The sequence below is a fragment of the Balaenoptera borealis genome (assembly GCF_965194805.1).
Source record: "Balaenoptera borealis genome assembly, chromosome: 18".
Taxonomy (NCBI): domain Eukaryota; kingdom Metazoa; phylum Chordata; class Mammalia; order Artiodactyla; family Balaenopteridae; genus Balaenoptera; species Balaenoptera borealis.
In genome coordinates, this window is record NC_138877.1 from 19614096 (window position 1) to 19627206 (window position 13111).

The 13111-nt window shown below is 37.8% G+C and overlaps 1 protein-coding gene across 6 annotated transcripts in view; it reads right to left on the reverse strand.

The window, feature by feature from the left end:
• The window catches only part of FNDC3A (fibronectin type III domain containing 3A), a 193156-nt gene that overhangs the window by 98133 nt on the left and 81912 nt on the right, over window positions 1-13111 (reverse strand). The gene's annotated exons all lie outside the window — the stretch shown is intronic.

Sequence of the window (13111 nt, forward strand, 5' to 3'; positions counted from 1 at the left end):
ATCAAAACCAGGAAATTGACATTGATACCTTGTTACTACCTGTTATGGGTAAAATTGTGTCCCCCACACCAAAAGATATATTTAAGTACCAGTACTTCAGAGTGTGACTTTATTTGGGAATAGGGTCACTGCAGATATGATTAGTTAAGATGAGGTCATGCTGGAGTAGAGTGTGGTACTAATCCAATATGGAATCCTTTTAAGAAGAGAGCCATGTGAAGACACAGAGACACAGGGAGAATACCATGCGAAGATGGAGGCAGAGACTGGAGTGATGCATCTACAAACCAAGAAACCCCAAGTATTGCTGGCCATCACTAACAGCTAGGAAAAAGACGAAAGTCTCCCTCAGAAAGAACCAATCCTACTGACATGCTGATCTTGGACTTCCAGCCTCCAGAACTGTGAGATATTAAATTTCTGTTGTTTTAAGCCACCCAGTTTGTGGTGCTTTGTTATGGAAGCCCTAAGAAACTAACAAATCACCTAATTTCAAACCCCACACAAGATTCACCAATTGTCCTAATAATGTGCTTTCCAGACAAAGGGTCTAGTTCAGAATCACATATTGCAACTAGTTAGGATGTCTCTTTAGTCTGTCATTCTGAACAGTTCCTCAGTCTTTCCTTGACTTTCATGATCTTGACCTTTGAAGATGAAAGGCTAGTTATGTTGTAGAATGTCTCTAGATTTGAGTTTGTCTACTATTTCCTTGAGTTTAGATTCAGATCATGCATTTTTGGCAGAAATATCACAGAAGTGACACCATGTTCCTCTTAATGCATCATATCAAGTAGCACACAGTTTTGATTTCTGACATTACTGATGACATACAATTTGATCACCTGATTAAGACGGTGTCCGTAACTGTAAAGTTACTTTTTTTTTTTGCCTTTAATCAATAAGTATTTTGTGGGGACGTAGTTTGAAACTATGTAAACAGTCCATTTTTCATCAGACTTGCAATTTATTCATTTATTTATTTATATTTGTGTGAACTCATTGTTTCCTATTTTATTCAGTGGACTTTAATCCATATCTATCATTATTTTGATGCTCAAATTGTGCCTGATTTTGCTAATGGAAGTTCCTTCAAGCTGGCTACTACATCCTTTTGACATGTCTCCATCCGTTTTTCAGCACTTCCTTCTTTCTGGGATAAGACTTATACAGCAGAAAAGGAGTTACAGATGTGGAAAGGGAGGAAACTAGAATGAATCCTGGGGCAACTGAGTCAGAAAAATCATACATTTCTGATTCTAGGTCTGGGGCAAGGGAAGTTCAAGATGTTATCCCAGAAGGAAGGGATATTCAATATTGTCATCCCAGAAAGTCACTCAGGCTCTGACTTCCCATGTTGAGTTTCCTGCCCCTAACCCCCACTCCCACGTGAATGTTCTTTCCTTGCCTCCGTGTGGTCACACACAAGCTCTAATGCCCTGTGCTAGGCTACCCACTCCAGTTTTGTGTATATTCTCTTCTCACCACATCTGGGCTCTGACTTCCCACACCAGGCCATTCCACCCCTCACCCCACCATGTGGACTACCTCCTTACTCTGCTTGGGCTCCGATCCATACCAGCCCACCCCTTCTTGAGGACACCCGTCTCAGCCTGTTTAGGCTCTGAGTCCATACAGCAGGCCACCTTGCTGTGTGAATTTCCTCCTTACTCTGTCTGGGCTCTGACTCTCTACACTAGGCTGTTGCCCTATGTGATGAGCTCCTCCCGCTCTGACATCCTACTCTGGGGCACTGCAGCTCACCTCCCCAACTCCCCAACAGTGCAGTGCTGCCATAGAATGAACGTCTGTGTCCCCCCCCAAATTCCTTTATTGAAACCCTAACCCCAATGTGATGGTATTAAGAGATGGGATTTTTGGGAGGTGATGAGGACATGAGGGTGGAGCCCTCATGAATGGGACTAACGCTCTTATAAAAGAGAACCCGGAGAGCTCCTTTGTCCCTTCCACCATGTAAGATTACAGTGAGAGTCAGCAGTCTGTAAACGGGAAAAGGGCTCTCACCAGAACCTGACCATGCTGGCACCCTGATCTTGGACTGCCAGCCTCCAGAACTGTGAGAAATGTATTTCTGTTGTTTATAAGCCACCCAGTCTATGGCATTTCTGTTATGGCAGCCCTAATGGACTAAGACAAGTGTCTACATAGTTCTGCCCCATCTAATGCCTTTAGGACTTAAGTGCTAGGAAGGAAAGGGAAGAAGGGAGAGGATCTCAGTATCACAGTAATAAACTCCTTTTGTGCCTAATTGACAAGAGTCAGTTTCAAAATGGAACTCTGATACACATCATCTATATGGTACCAGTGCAATTAATTTTTTAAATCAAAATGTATAACTTTGTATTATTCCTGTTAAATTTTATCCTATTGGTTTTGACCTATCATTTCAATATATTATGATCTTCTTGAGCTTGGCATTTACTTAATGTTATTAGCTGTCCTTGGTAACTGTCTGATACCTGGTAATTTTATAAATGTGTCACTTATTTTTGCCAAAGCTATTGATTAAAGGTACACAGAAAGAGAGCCCTAAAGAACAAAGTCCTCTTTCTGACTTACTTCACTGTGTATGACAGACTCTAGGTCCATTCACCTCATTACAAATAACTCAATTTCATTTCTTTTTATGGCTGAGTAATATTCCATTGTATGTATGTGTCACATCTTCTTTATCCATTCATCTGTTGATGGACATTTAGGTTGGTTCCATGTCCTGGCTATTGTAAATAGTGCTGCAATGAACATTGTGGTACATGACTCCTTTTGAATTATGGTTTTCTCAGGGTATATGCCCAGTAGTGGGATTGCTGGGTCGTATGGTAGTTCTATTTTTAGTTTTTTAAGGAACCTCCATACTGTTTTCCATAGTGGCTGTATCAATTTACATTCCCACCAACAGTGCAGGAGGGTTCCCTTTTCACCACACCCTTTCCAGCATTTATTGTTTCTAGATTTTTTGATAATGTCCATTCTGACAGGTGTGAGGTAATACCTCATTGTACTTTTGATTTGCATTTCTCTAATGATTAGTGACATGGAATCTAAAAAAAAAAAAAAAATGGTACTGATGAACCTAGTTACAGGTCAGGAATAAAGATGTAGACACAGAGAATGGACTTGAGGACACGGGGAGGGGGAAGGGTCAGCTGGGGTGAAGTAAGAGAGTGGCATGGACATATATACACTACCAAATGTAAAACAGATAGCTAGTGGGACGCAGCCGCACGGCACAGGGAGATCAGCTCAGTGCTTTGCAATGACCTAGAGTGGTGGGATAGGGAGGATGGGAGGGGAGGGGATATGGGGACATATGTACGCATATGGCTGATTCACTTTAGTGTACAACAGAAACTAACATAGTATTGTGAAGCAATTATACTCCAATAAAGATCTATTAAAAAAAAAAAAGAACAAAGTCCTGGATAATATAAGACAAAGCTTTAGACTGGCAGTGGGCCAGGGATGAAATTTTATTTTATCTTCCCATAAAGATATATGAGAAAATCTGTCAAATAACCTTGAGGAAGTAAAGAGTGCTTGCTTATTCAACTTTTGTCTCTTACTGAATACTGAATGAATGAAGAATATGAGGTCCTCATTCGTGCTGAAATGCAATTGTGGAAGCAACATTGCAAAACAAATCATCAAAATGTAGATCTGGTTAATCCATGATCAACATAATTAGGGTGTATATATCTGATGTAGCTTTTTGGGTTTTATGATTCCACAGATATAAACAATATGTCAAAAAGGTATGGTGTAATAATAATCTCTATGACTAATTATATTCCAAATCCTCTGTGATGGATAGACTCTTTCACACACACACTCTCTCTCTCTTTACACAAACAAGTATAAGACAGGATGTAAAAATAATCACTAAATTGCTTAATGTAATCTGACTGATGTAATAGTAAGCAGCAGAGCTGAAACTCAACCCAGGTAGCATTTGCTTAACCGCTGCCTTATTAGGTTAACAAAATTGAACATTCATCAATATCTTTCTCTCCTAAAGTATATCATTCGAAGGGGTCAGGGCATATAAAAACTATTCAAGCATAGCTGGTTTATATATTCATTTTTTTTTTTTAAAGATAACTTTGTATCTTGCACGGACAGCATGGAATCATACCACAGCAGAAGTCCCATAACAATGCAAAACCACTAGATATTTAATTAATAAATTCATATTATTTAGTCCTATTTATTCATTTTGAGATGCCATGGAAGAAAAGAAGGGGAAAAAAAAGAAAGCCATACCTGCCTCTCAATAAGGAGGGTTTTTAGATAAAACTGTTTGTCTATATAGACTCCATTTGTTTGGCACATGGAAATGCTCAAGAAAGGTTAGCTTTTTCTCTTTCTCATTCAACTTAATTAAACATTTACTGAGCATTCTGTATGTGCTGGGCACTATGCAAGACAGGAGGTTTACAAAAATGTCAAACAATTTCTGCCCTCAATGATTTCTGTATGTGTATCCAGGGGTAGAAGAGGAGAGAAACTGAAGAAAGATCTTGTCTGCAAACACTTCACAGAACAGATAATGTCTGAAGGATGGGTACCAATTTATTGCCAGGAAAGCCAGCTCTACAACAGGGATCTTAAGAGTTCACCACATACGCTCTACAAAATGTGCTTCTAGGACATCACCAGTAAGCCAAATTCAGAAACTTCGGTTAATTCTCTATTCTGTGTACCTCCCCACAAAACAAAACTAAGTAGGGCAGTCTTTAGCACTTGTTACAAAGATCTATTAATACTAAACCTTAAGATTTATTCACATAATAAATTTTTACATTCCTATGCACAATTACCAAGCAAAAATGAATTTCCATAATATCTATCATTATACAAAAAACAATTTGTTGACATGCTATCAATGCAATCACTAAAAAACCCCAAAAAACATCAAGTTGTTAGATGTTTCAAAGTAACTTTTAATAGAAAAAAAAAAAAACAGATTCAAGATAGTACTTCAGCTTCAAAAGTAATGAGGTATTTGTGCTAAAACCCATTAACAGTGACTTAAGATGGCAAAAATGAGGTATAGGTTAGAATCAGGAAGTATAAATAAACCTAACCAATGAGCAGAATGGCAAACTGAAAGGTGGTAGGGGCTTCCCTGGTGGCGCAGTGGTTGAGAATCTGCCTGCCAATGCAGGGGACACGGGTTCGAGCCCTGGTCTGGGAAGATCCCACATGCCGCGGAGCAACTGGGCCCGTGAGCCACAATTACTGAGCCTGTGCGTCTGGAGCCTGTGCTCTGCAACAAGAGAGCCCGCGATAGTGAGAGGCCCGTGCACCGTGATGAAGAGTGGCCCCCGCTTGCCGCAACTGGAGAAAGCACTCGCACAGAAACAAAGACCCAACACAGCCAAAAATTTAAAAAAAAAAAAAAAAAATTGAAAAAAAAAAGAGAGATTTGTGCATTTCCAGATTAAGATGAGGTTATTTAAAAAAAAAAAAAAATTAAAAAAAATTTTTTAAATAATTTTTTTCTAAATTTTTATTTTAAAAAATTAAAAATTTTTATTTCTTAATAAACTTTTTTCTTAATAATTTTTTCTTATTTATTATAAAAAATAAATCTATTTTAAAAAATAAAAAAAATTTTTTCTTAATAATTTTTTTCTTATTTTTTATTATAATAGCTTTATTTTATTTTATTTTTTAAAAACTTTTATCCTCTCTCTTTCTCTCCTTCTACTTTTTCTCCCTTTTATTATGAGTCATGTGGATGAAAGGCTCTTGGTGCTCCAGCCAGGCATCAGGGCTGTGCCTCTGAGGTGGGAGAGCCAACTTCAGGACACTGGTCCACAAGAGACCTCCCAGCTCCACATAATACCAAACGGCGAAAATCTCTCAGAGATCTCCATCTCAACATCAAGACCCAGCTTCACTCAACGACCAGCAAGCTACAGTGCTGGACACCCTATGCCAAACAACTAGCAAGACAGGAACACAGCCCCATCCATTAGCAGAGAGGCTGCCTAAAATCATAATAAGGCCACAGACACCCCAAAACACAACACCAGATGTGAACATGCCCAGCAGAAAGACAAGGTTCAGCCTCATCCACCAGAACACAGGCACTAGTCCCCTCCACCAGGAAACCTACACAACCCACTGAACCAACCTTAGCCACTGGGGACAGATACCAAAAACAATGGGAACTACGAACCTGCTGCCTGTGAAAAGGAGACCCCAAACACAGTAAGATAAGCAAAATGAGAAGACAGAAAAACACACAGCAGATGAAGGAGCAGGGTCAAAACCCACCAGACCTAACAAATGAAGAGGAAATAGGCAGTCTACCTGAAAAAGAATTCAGAATAATGATAGTAAAGATGATCCAAAATCTTGGAAATAGAATAGACAAAATGCAAGAAACATTTAACAAGGACGTAGAAGAACTAAAGAGAAACCAAGCAATGATGAAAAACACAATAAATGAAATTAAAAATACTCTAGAAGGGATCAATAGCAGAATAACTGAGGCAGAAGAACGGATAAGTCGCCTGGAAGATAAAATAGTGGAAATAACTACTGCAGAGCAGAATAAAGAAAAAAGAATGAAAAGAACTGAGGACAGTCTCAGAGACCTCTGGGACAACATTAAACACACCAACATTCGAATTATAGGGGTCCCAGAAGAAGAAGAGAAAAAGAAAGGGACTGAGAAAATATTTGAAGAGATTATAGTTGAAAAGTTCCCTAATATGGGAAAGGAAATAGTGAATCAAGTCCTGGAAGCACAGAGAGTCCCATACAGGATTAATCCAAGGAGAAACATGCCAAGACACATATTAATCAAACTACCAAAAATTAAACATAAAGAAAACATATTAAAAGCAGCAAGGGAAAAACAACAAATAACACACAAGGGAATTCCCCATAAGGTTAACAGCTGATCTTTCAGCAGAAACTCTGCAAGCCAGAAGGGAGTGGCAGGATATACTTAAAGTGATGAAGGAGAAAAACCTACAACCAAGATTACTCTACCCAGCAAGGATCTCATTCAGATTTGATGGAGAAATTGAAACCTTTACAGACAAGCAAAAGCTGAGAGAGTTCAGCACCACCAAACCAGCTTTACAACAAATGCTAAAGGAACTTCTCTAGGCAAGAAACACAAGAGAAGGAAAACACCTACAATAACAAACCCAAAACATTTAAGAAAATGGGAATAGGAACATACATATCCATAATTACCTTAAATGTAAATGGATTAAATGCTCCCACCAAAAGACACAGGCTGGCTGAATGGATACAAAAACAAGACCCATATATATGCTGTCTACAAGAGACCCACTTCAGACCTAGGGACACGTACAGACTGAAAGTGAGGGGATGGAAAAAGATATGCCATGCAAATGGAAATCAAAAGAAAGCTGGAGTAGCAATACTCATATCAGATAAAATAGACTTTAAAATAAAGACTATTACAAGAGACAAAGAAGGACACTATATAATGATCAAGGGATCGATCCAAGAGGAAGGTATAACAATTGTAAATATTTATGCACCCAACATAGGAGCACCTCAATATATAAGGCAAATACTAACAGCCATAAAAGGGGAAATCGACAGTAACACAATCATAGTAGGGGACTTTAACACCCCACTTTCACCAATGGACAGATCATCCAAAATGAAAATAAATACGGAAACACAAGCTTTAAATGATACATTAAACAAGATGGACTTAATTGATATTTATAGGACATTCCACCCAAAAACAACAGAATACACATTTTTCTCAAGTGCTCATGGAACATTCTCCCGGATAGATCATATCTTGGGTCACAAATCAAGCCTTGGTAAATTTAAGAAAATTGAAATTGTATCAAGTATCTTTTCCGACCACAACGCTATGAGACTAGATATCAATTACAGGAAAAGATCTGTAAAAAATACAAACACATGGAGGCTACACAATACACTACTTAATAACGAAGTGATCACTGAAGAAATCAAAGGGGAAATCAAAAAATACCTAGAAACAAATGACAATGGAGACATGACGACCCAAAACCTATGGGAGGCAGCAAAAGCAGTTCTAAGAGGGAAGTTTATAGCAATACAAGCCTACCTCAAGAAACAGGAAACATCTCGAATAAACAACCTAACCTTGCACCTAAAGCAATTAGAGAAAGAAGAACAAAAAAACCCCAAAGCTAGCAGAAGGAAAGAAATCATAAAGATCAGATCAGAAATAAATGAAAAAGAAATGAAGGAAACAACAGCAAAGATCAACAAGACTAAAAGCTGGTTCTTTGAGAAGATAAACAAAATTGATAAACCATTAGCCAGACTCATCAAGAAAAAAAGGGAGAAGACTCAAATCAATAGAATTAGAAATGAAAAAGGAGAAGTAACAACTGACACTGCAGAAATACAAAGGATCATGAGAGATTACTACAAGCAACCCTATGCCAATAAAATGGACAACCTGGAAGAAATGGACAAATTCTTAGAAATGCACAACCTGCCGAGACTGAACCAGGAAGAAATAGAAAATACGAACAGACCAATCACAAGCACTGAAATTGAAACTGTGATTAAAAATCTTCCAACAAACAAAAGCCCAGGACCAGATGGCTTCACAGGCGAATTCTATCAAACATTTAGAGAAGAGCTAACACCTATCCTTCTCAAACCCTTCCAATATACTGCAGAGGGAGGAACACTCCCCAACTCATTCTACGAGGCCACCATCACCCTGATAGCAAAACCAGACAAAGATGTCACAAAGAAAGAAAACTACAGGCCAATATCACTGATGAACATAGATGCAAAAATCCTCAACAAAATACTAGCAAACAGAATCCAACAGCACATTAAAAGGATCATACACCATGATCAAGTGGGGTTTATTCCAGGAATGCAAGGATTCTTCAATATACGCAAATCAATCAACGTGATACATCATATTAACAAATTGAAGGAGAAAAACCATATGATCATCTCAATAGATGCAGAGAAAGCTTTTGACAAAATTCAACACCCATTTATGATAAAAGCCCTGCAGCAAGTAGGCATAGAGGGAACTTTCCTCAACATAATAAAGGCCATATATGACAAACCCACAGCCAACATTGTCCTCAATGGTGAAAAACTGAAACCATTTCCACTAAGATCAGGAACAAGACAAGGTTGCCCACTCTCACCACTATTATTCAACATAGTTTTGGAAGTGTTAGCCACAGCAATAAGAGAAGAAAAAGAAATAAAAGGAATCCAAATCGGAAAAGAAGAAGTAAAGCTGTCACTGTTTGCAGATGATATGATACTATACATAGAGAATCCTAAAGATGCTACCAGAAAACTACTAGAACTAATCAATGAATTTGGTAAAGTAGCAGGACACAAAATTAATGCACAGAAATCTCTTGCATTCCTATACACTAATGATGAAAAATCTGATAGTGAATTTAAGAAAACACTCCCGTTTATCATTGCAACAAAAAGAATAAAATATCTAGGAATAAACCTACCTAAGGAGACAAAAGACCTGTATGTAGAAAACTATAAGACACTGATGAAAGAAATTAAAGATGATACAAATAGATGGAGAGATATACCATGTTCTTGCATTGGAAGAATCAATATTGTGAAAATGACTCTACTACCCAAAGCAATCTACAGAATCAATGCAATCCCTATCAAACTACCACTGGCGTTTTTCACAGAACTAGAACAAAAAATTTCACAATTTGTATGGAAACACAAAAGACCCCGAATAGCCAAAGCAATCTTGAGAAAGAAAAATGGAGCTGGAGGAATCGGGCTCCCTGACTTCAGACTATATTACAAAGCTACAGTAATGAATACAGTATGGTACTGGCACAAAAACAGAAACATAGATCAATGGAACAGGATAGAAAGCCCAGAGATAAACCCACGCACATATGGTCACCTTATCTTTGATAAAGGAGGCAAGCATATACAGTGGAGAAATGACAGCCTCTTCAGGAAGTGGTGCTGGGAAAACTGGACAGGTACATGTAAAAGTATGAAATTAGAACACTCCCTAACACCATACACAAAAATAAACTCAAAATGGATTAAAGACCTAAATGTAAGGCCAGACACTATCAAACTCTTAGAGGAAAACCTAGGCAGAACACTCTATGACATAAATCACAGCAAGATCCTTTTTGACCCAACTCCTAGAGAAATGGAAATAAAAACACAAATAAACAAATGGGACCTAATGAAAGTTAAAAGCTTTTGCACAGCAAAGGAAACCATAAACAAGACCAAAAGACAACCATCAGAATGGGAGAAAATATTTGCAAATGAAGCAACTGACAAAGGATTAATCTCCAAGATTTACAAGCAGCTCATGCAGCTCAATAACAAAAAAACAAACAACCCAATCCAAAAATGGGCAGAAGACCTAAACAGAAATTTCTCCAAAGAAGATATACAGATTGCCAACAGACACATGAAAGAATGCTCAACATCATTAATCATTAGAGAAATGCAAATCAAAACTACAATGAGATATCATCTCACACCAGTCAGAATGGCCATCATCAAAAAATCTAGAAACAATAAATGCTGGAGAGGGTGTGTAGAAAAGGGAACACTCTTGCACTGTTGGTGGGAATGTAAACTGATACAGCCACTATGGAGAACAGTATGGAGGTTCCTTAAAAAACTAAAAATAGAACTACCATACGACCCAGCAATCCCACTACTGGGCATATACCCTGAGAAGACCATAATTCAAAAAGAGTCATGTACCAAAATGTTCATAGCAGCTCTATTTACAATAGCCAGGATATGGAAGCAACCTAAGTGCCTGTCATCGGATGAATGGATAAAGAAGATGTGGCACATATATACAATGGAATATTACTCAGCCATAAAAAGAAACGAAATGGAGGTATTTGTAGTGAGGTGGATGGAGTTAGAGTCTGTCATACAGAGTGAAGTAAGTTAGAAAGAGAAAAACAAATACAGTATGCTAACACATATATATGGAATCTAAGGAAAAAAAAAAAAGTCATGAAGAACCTAGTGGCAAGACGGGAATAAAGACACAGACCTACTAGAGAATGGACTTGAGGATATGGGGAGGGAGAGGGGTAAGATGTGACAGGGTGAGAGAGTGGCATGGACATATATACACTACCAAACGTAAAATAGATAGCTAGTGGGAAGCAGCCTCATAGCACAGGGAGATCAGCTTGGTGCTTTGTGACCACCTAGAGGGGTGGGATAGGGAGGGTGGGAGGGAGGGAGACGCAAGAGGGAAGAGATATGGGGACATATGTATATGTATAACTCATTCACTTTGTTATAAAGCAGAAACTAACACACCATTGTAAAGCAATTATACTCCAATAAAGATGTTTAAAAAAAAAGAGTATCCTGGTTTGGATGATAAAGCATACGGTCCCCCCACTTCTAACGTGCTCTTTTCAAATGAAAGTAATAACTATTAGATAGGTACCCAATATGTGGAAGGCCAAGAACTGAAGGGAATACAAAGAAATGTAAGAAATGGTATCTGCCCATAAAGTCCTTACTAAAACTTAGTTGGAGAGACTGAATAAACATTCCAAGTTAAACATACAAAATTTAACTGACTTTTCAAAATATTAACTGGAAGAACTGTTACAAGAAAGTACATTCTTGCTAAATGAATGGCACAATAATTGGTGTTTTGGGCTTTCACAGGAGATGGGGTCACCTTCTATTAAACACCGCTACAGTACCCACCATCACCATTTACTCAGTGCCTTATGTGTGCCAGATCTGGCTTAGAGTGCTTTATAAACATATTAGTCAACCCTCACAATTATCCTATGAGGTGTGTTATTATTCACAGGGATAGGAATTTTACTGAGAAACGTACCTGATAGAGGTTAAGTAACATGCAAAAGTTCATACAGCCAGTTAAGTGGCAGAGTTGGGGTTTAAAACCAGGTTCTCTAATTCCAAAGCTAATGACCTTTTTATTGCTTTCATCTTCACACAGAGTGGTGGTTCTCAGCTAGGGGTGATTTTGCCTCCCAGGGAACATTTGGTGATATCTGGAGACAGTTTTATTTGGCACAAACGTGTGTGTATGTCGGGGGGTGTTGGCTAGTAAGTTGTGTGGAAGGGATGCTTACTAAAGACTTTATAAAAAACCTTTTAAAGATAAGATCTGAGCTCAGTCTGGAAGCATTTGGATAGGCTGGGGGTAGTGGTGATATGGGTAAATTATAGATAAGAAGAAGAACACAGTAAGTACAAGAAAGGTTCAGAGACAGTGAATAAACCAACTTAGCAAGATTGAAGGGAAACAGTATTGAAGGGAAAGTGTGAAGCAAGCAAGAAAGAAGAAATGATCTTTCAAAAAGACTAAGGAACCTGAACTGGATTCACTGAAGATTTCTGAGCAGGGGAGTGACATCACAGTAGGATTAATCAAGAAACCAGGGCAAAGAGACTAATTAGGATGCTACTGTAATAGTTAAGCCATAAAGTATTCAGAGTTTGTGCCTTGTTGTGGTGGTAGTGAGAAAGAAAGGAAGAAACGGTGAGGTGGGGATGGTGGTGTGCTGAATTGGGCGATTGGGATTGACATGTATACACTGATGTGTATAAAACTGATGCCTAATAAGAACCTGCAGTATAAAAAAACAAACAAAACAACTAATACTAAACTTTCATTGGGTTATTTGTATGTAAATGTGTTAATATAAATGTTTCAGACATTACATGAAATTTCTAAAAATCTTATATTTGTATTTGTATGGAAATATGTACGGAAATATGTTAATATAAATGTTTCAGACATTACATGAAATTTCTAAAAATCTTATATTTGTATTTGTATGGAAATATGTATGGAAATATGTTAAAATAAATGTTTCAGACATTACATGAAATTTCTAAAAATCTTATATGTTCTGGTATAATGTTATAAGTAATAATCCTAGTTATTACTTTAAAATGTATATCTCAGAAATAACTAATTTTCTTGTCAACTGCATTATTATGAACTTTCATCAAATCTTTAACCGTGGTCATTTTTAAGTCTTTTGTCATTTACAGACAGTTCTGGGTGTACTCTGATGATTTTGCA